Genomic DNA, 6572 nt, shown 5'->3' with positions numbered 1-6572 from the left:
TACAGGGAGGGTTAGTGTTGGAGTTACAGGGAATTATAGATTTATAATCAAATGAAGGGTTAGTGTTTAGGGCTACATGAATGGTTAGTGTTCAAGTTACCGGAAGGGTTAGCGTTGAGGTTAGAGGGAGGGAAATTGTTAGCATTATTGGGAGGGATATACAGGGGGTTACATGAGATCTAGGGGAACAAAAACAGTTAGTTTGAGGACACCTGAAGGTAGGTCATTGTTGTTTACAGTGGTAGTCTAACCTTCCATGTCTAATAGAACTTTACAGAAAGTTTGGTGTTATACTATTTATGGTCTGACTTACTGTAAATTATTAAAGACACAAGCTTTTGGGATAATTTAGATCTCTTCCTTGTACATTACCCTGAAAACTTTCATCTTTAATTCTTAGGTTAGCCAATAAGGGGTATTACAGAAACTCCAAACCTTTTGCCATATTCAATGGCTAACACCATACAATACTCTACTACTGCTTAAGGAAGGTTGAAAATAAAGATATCTGGATCTTCATGGAAGTAAGTATATTTCAATCCTTCATTCCAAACTTCAATATGGAAGCTTTCTGGAAAATGAGTGGTAATTTTAGATTCATGAGTAGGATTGATCAAATTAGGACAAATAAATGTAATCTGAACAATATTTCGGACAAGCTGACAAGGGGTCTCCTAGACTGCTACTACATCTTGCTGCTCTATTACAGTTCCACTATGCAACAAAGTTTTTTGGTTTCCCCTTTACTGATGGGCCTGGATGAGCCTTTTCCTCTGACATTTTATTAGTATGTCCTTACCCAAGTAAGTTCAAATGCAAAATCTTTACATCTGTCTGGAGTATTTTAATAATTGTGTAGAGGTAAAGGTTCCTTCATGATTTTTTAATTCTGGCAAATCTACTTGATGTCAAAGACATGTGATGCAGGTCACCTGCTTGTCCCCTGTACACTAGATGATGAATTGGCCCCTGCTGTGAGTTATTAAAATCACGCTGTCCCGCCACCTCATAGCCGGGACAAAGTTAAAAGACAGGGTTACTGTCACGGGTGGATCGTGACCTCCGCTGACCCTCCCATGGAGAAGGGGACACATAGACCACCCTTTGGCCTCATTCATCAAATGTCCAAGCTGTAAAGGCAGCCAGCTGCTTCCAGGCGTAGAGCCAGTCGTCCAAATGTCATGGCGTGTAGGAGGAGGCGATAGGCTCTCTCCCTCGGCCTTTCCCACACAGAATATTTTACTCAGCAGTTAATCCTGGCTGAAGCTTTATTTATTTACCATCATAAGGCTGCCCTGCCTCTTTAGGCCCTGAAATTCTCTGTACTTGTTAACGAGCTGCAAAAACTTCATGTTGCTATTTTTCTATAATGAATTGCTCTTCGTTTTTTCAAATATTTTTCTAAGAAATGCTACATCCGTCATATTTTTCATAGTACATTTCCTAAATTTTCTAAAATCTAGATATTTGCAAAGGTCCTTCTACATCCTCTTGTATTACGTGTCATGGGCCATACTGTGGCTACTACTATAGGAAAGTACAAATCAGACATTAGGCCCCATGTGCTTTGTGGCAATAGCTGCCTAGGGTTCACAAACACTGGGGGGGGGTATGAGGGAGGATATTCATTCTGGCTCAATTGTAGGGGAGTTAGGTTTATCTCCTTCAAGTCATTCCCTTTAAAGTTGTCCAAGACAAGTCCACAGCTCCCAACAGTATAGTCCTGGATTCTTCAGGACTGTCCTGGAATTTTCAACACAGTTCCAGTCCCCAGCAGATCCGGACTCTGTCCCGCTGCTTCGGCTTTTTGCTACTCTGTCAAGTGGAGTCAACCTGCCCCCCATAAGCACTATAAATCTAGAAGACACCACAACAAGCACTAGTGTCCCTCCTTCTCCCTCCGCAGGACATTAGTGCCCCCCTCTTTTCCCATTGAACACCCATGCTGCCCCCCCATCACACCAAGTACTAGTGCCCCTCCTCCTCCCTTCACAATGCCCCCCTTCCCTCCCATTAAACACCAGTGTCCCCACTAACAACAATGCCAACCTCTGACACCAGTACCCCTCCACCTCCCCAAGGTCCTCCCTCCACAGGGCATAAGCACCCTCTCTGCTCCCACTGAAAACCAATGTCCCCCCTTGACACCAATTGCTCCCACGGACACCAATGCCCCCCCCCCCCACACACACACCTAGCACTAGTTCCCTTAACCCCACAGGGCCTCAGTGCCCCCCCCCCCTCCTCCCACTGAACACCAATTTCCCCCACTGACAGCAGTGCCCCCACCAATGCTCCCCAAGCACTAGTGCCCCTTCCTTTGCAGGACATTTTTTCCTCCCTCTGACCACTGATACTGGTCACTGACACTATCCATCTTTTCCTCCTGGAATATAACCTCCGAACTTACTCCCCCTCCATTGATCTCATCCTCTTCCCCTCCTTTCCCCTTTCAAAGCTCCTCCATCTTCCAAGTGCCTTATTTTTCACTTCTCAGCAGCTGGCACTGCTCTCCTGTGACCAGGGCTTCTTTTTTTCCACACATTGCACTGAATGCACACTCTGTATGGGGTTGGGAGAGGTGCCGGCTTCTGTGTTTACAAGTGAAAGTGGAGAGTGATGAGCACAGTGGCGGAGGTGGTGGAATGGAGTTCCGCCACATTTTGGCTTAAAAAAGCCCTGTTCTTGACCAAATGTTTATTGTCTCAACAATAGTTTCTGTATATTTTGAAGTAAGGTGAACTCACAATGTTAGCTCTCTACCCATATTCATAGGAAAAAAAAAAGGTCCTTCAGGTTTTTGTGTGTCAGTGAAACTCACATGTGGTGCAGTACTTAGGGAGTATGTTGAGGTCAGTGGCATAAGTGTGCACTGTATGCTGTGAATAAGGTTTAGACTATATTTGACCAATGTCCAATGCCCAGCACACAGCGTTTTCTTCACACTTCCACTGGCTCAAAGGAACAGTTTAGGGCAGGGGCGGACTGACCATTTGGAAACTCGGGCACTGCCCGAGGGCCCGGGGTCAGTAGGGGGTCCCATGAGATGCCCCTGGTACCTTTTTCATAGGCTTTTTTTAGTTTGGGCAAGGACACAGGGACCCCATGATCCCCTATTGCCCGGGGGCCCCATGGGTTGTCAGTCCGCCCCTGGTTTAGGGGTGTAGTTTTAGAGTATTTTTTCTAACAATGAACTTGGATAGGGCAAAGGGAGCATAGGAAGCCCTGATAGACTGAACACTTTAAGGATTCTTCTATGGCTTCCTGAGCTGCACAAAATGTCTCAGAGAATCTCTAATGCTGACAGGTGACTAGGACTTTTTCCAAAGAACAAAAAGATGCGCACAATCATTAACTTCCAACACTGGGAACATCTAGTCACACAGCCTCAGGATCATCATTTGCCTCCTTCTGATATCCACCGGGCAATCCTCAGTTAAGGGATGTAGTGCCCTCTAGTGTACATAGTTGTTCAGAGTAGTTAGACACTTGCTCGAAGCCTGGGTGTGAGTAAGAGGGTCAGGCTTGAGGGCTCTACAGGTCAGACCTCTGGTACCTCCCCCTGCTCTAGAAGCTTGGAGAAGCTTCTAGAAGTCAGTAAGTGGGGGTGAGGAGGAGCTGATCTGCATTTTTATGGGAGTCTGACCAATTCCAGGCTGGAGGCCTGGCACTATGGCAGGCTGACTAAAAAATATGACAGAGCCTGACCACCCAACTCAGGGGAGTCAGATGGAAGATGGATGGCTGAGGTGCTGCTGTGTAGCCTGGGAGGGGGCCCTGGAGAAAGAGGTTGTGCCTCCAGGCTGGAGGTTGGAGGAAAGCTGAAAGAGGGAGCTCCACTGCCCTACAGTCCACCAGGGAAGGACAGCCTGCATAGCCTGGAAAAGAACCTGCCCAGTGGAAAGCCTGAAAGCAGTTCTATTCATAGCTGCAGAGCAAGGACAGTGTGAGAACCTTTACACCCCCAGGGCCTAAAAGGGAGAAGTCTGTTAGATACAAGTTCTTGGCAAGTCTTCAGGGGACAGTCAACTTACCCAATCCCTTACCCAATCCCTTGTCCTGGGATCAGATAGCGTAGCCAGGTGGGCTGTTATTTTGTTCACTAAGGGGACCAAGAGCTCCTACAAGTTGTCACTGTGCTGAAAATCCCCTCAGGGGACACATAATTCCTAGGAAGGGATTACTTTCCTAAATACTGTTGTGGTTCTGGCTGGAAAACATTTCAAAATCTGTCATTTTGCAGTATGTTAGACAAGAAAACTGTCCCCATTTTGTTATTTTTCAATCAAATTGGGCTTCCCTCAACCCCTTTACCCTATCCAAATTGAATTCCCTAAAAAATCCTAAAAACCAAGCCCATGGACTGTTTCTTGTGTCTGGAAAATGTGTGTTGCCTGGCTGTGCAGGAAAAAAAGGGGACCCAAAACCAGCGGCTCTCAAGGGGGTAGCGCTACAGGGAGATACAGACTCACACCACTCACGCACTGTCACATTGCCCACAGCAGATTTTTATCATTGTCTAAGGTCTTGTTCAGGAGCTGTACTCCAGTGGCAACACTGGCACCTTGGTAGGAAAATAAGGGAAATCTCCAATGGGGCACACACAGCAATATAAAATTAATCAAATGTTCCTATTGAAGTTCCTAATTGGTGAGGCATTTACAATCTCCACCCTGGGCGAGATAGTCTCACATTTTTTCTATGTGTTAATCCGTTTACTGCTGCCACACATGAACTGGCAAAGGACGCCCCATACAGGACATTTCAGTATTACCTGCATGGTTTTTGCCCATAACAATGCTAGAGAAGTTGTGTCCGAGAGACACGGACCTTTAACAGCAGAAGTGAAGATAAAAATAACAAAATATAAAATGATTAGTCATTAAAAGATAAATAACAAAACCAAATTTTCCTGTAATAGTCACCTTCAACCTAGAATTCCCCCCAAAATCCTTTTTTTTCTGCCACTAGATGTCCTTAGCCTGATGGCTAACAACATTCAACTCTCTTCCTCTGAGCCCAGGTTTTCCTGGACCAGCCTCCATTGGACAGTGAAAGGAGAAGCAGCAACTTGATGAGCTCACCTCTGTCATTCTGCTCTCTCCTCCTATTAGCATGCTTCCCATCAGCACATGTTATAATTGGCTTCTTCTTCCTCTCACACTCCAGCCCTGCTGTATAAGAACTCCAAAAAGCTGATACCAGGTAAAATTCAAGTACTTGCACTGTTTGCTTTTACAAATACAGTACATTTAATGATGTATTAATGATTATAGAACCGCATTAATGTGTGTCTTTTACTTTTTGCCTAAGGTTCAGCATTAACACGAGGATCCCTTTTAATGGAAACAATTCATTACCTCTGAAAGGAATGTACTGATGACAACCCTGGAGATACTGTCTGGGACACCTTGGCTCTGTGAACTTGCTTCAATTCTTCGTCAGGTCTTTGGAATTGGAACTTGTTTGCAAGGACTTTTTCAAGGATCTATGCAGTTGCAATGTCAAGTCAACACAAGTTCTTTCTCATCTTTTTTTACTCAAATTGTAGAAGCAGTGGGCAGGGGTGAGGAGGTGAGGATCTGCAAACTTAGGGGATCCTGACCAATCCTTAGGCGGGGGGCTCAGCGTGGGGTCAGGACAGCCCTTAAGTATGGCTTGAGCCTGCTCAGGAGTGGGAAAGTTTGGGTGGAAGATGTGAGAGAGGAAGATATGCAGGAGCCTGGGAGGGGACTCAGTGGGAAGGAACCTACCTACAGGCTGGGACCTGGACAGGAGGATCACTCAGCCTCACCAGTCTCTGGAGGGAGGATCACCTGTGCAGCCAGGAAAGGAGCAAGCCCAGCAGAAGTTCTAAGGGCAGCCACACACAATAACCAGCTCACAGGAATGGGACTGAGTGAGTAACCCTAGCCCCCCCCCCTCCCCCAGGCCAGATAAGGGGAAAGAACATTATGATGGGAAACCTGACTAGCTCCCTACCCGGGACTGTTCATCTTAAAGTGCCAGGCACTGGATCCCCTTGCCCAGGGATTTCTAGTCAGCAGGGTAAAGAAGAGGATTTATCCAGGGTCTGAGGTGGTACACCAGGAGGGGCTGGAGTGCTTGTCCAGAAGAGTTTTGCTGTGTAAAGACTTGTAGTATATAGTTGACAGGAAACTGTCCTCAGTTTACTGTTCCTTGGGCACCCCAAACACCCCTTACCCCATTTAAGTTCAAATACCCCTAATAAAACCAAAAAACAAACCCAAGGGCTGTTTATTGTCTCTGAAATGCAAGTCTCTGGAAAATGCGTGTTACCTGGCTGTGCAGGACTATAGGGGGACCCAAAACTTCAGCAACTCCTGAGGGGGTAGTGCTACAGATCTATCTAATATGTATTCAGTCATGGAGAAGCTTCCACTACATTTTTGGTAGATCCCAAGCTCCCCATACACATCACAATCTGACTGTACTAGGTTGTTTAGATTTACCAGAACTGTAGGGTTGATTTACTAAAGACAAATAGACTGTGCATGTTGCAAGTGCAGTTGCTCCAGAGCTTAGTAAATGAGGTGAAGCTTCACTTTGCA

General features: G+C 45.9%; 1 long non-coding RNA gene across 1 annotated transcript; it reads left to right on the top strand.

Moving 5' to 3' along the window:
- The first annotated feature begins 398 nt into the window (after window positions 1-398).
- On the top strand, window positions 399-6246 carry LOC149464560 (uncharacterized). The gene is made up of 2 exons (XR_016312381.1): window positions 399-524; window positions 5314-6246. It is a non-coding gene; the product is annotated as an uncharacterized LOC149464560 (long non-coding RNA).
- The last annotated feature ends 326 nt before the right edge of the window (window positions 6247-6572 follow it).

The sequence above is a fragment of the Staurois parvus genome, unplaced genomic scaffold (assembly GCF_062004578.1).
Source record: "Staurois parvus isolate SC_StPar_1 unplaced genomic scaffold, SC_StPar_1.0 ptg000151l, whole genome shotgun sequence".
In the NCBI taxonomy this organism is placed as follows: Eukaryota; Metazoa; Chordata; class Amphibia; order Anura; family Ranidae; genus Staurois; species Staurois parvus.
The sequence above is the reverse complement of the archived record's forward strand: the minus strand, read 5'-3'. Positions and strand labels throughout refer to the sequence as shown.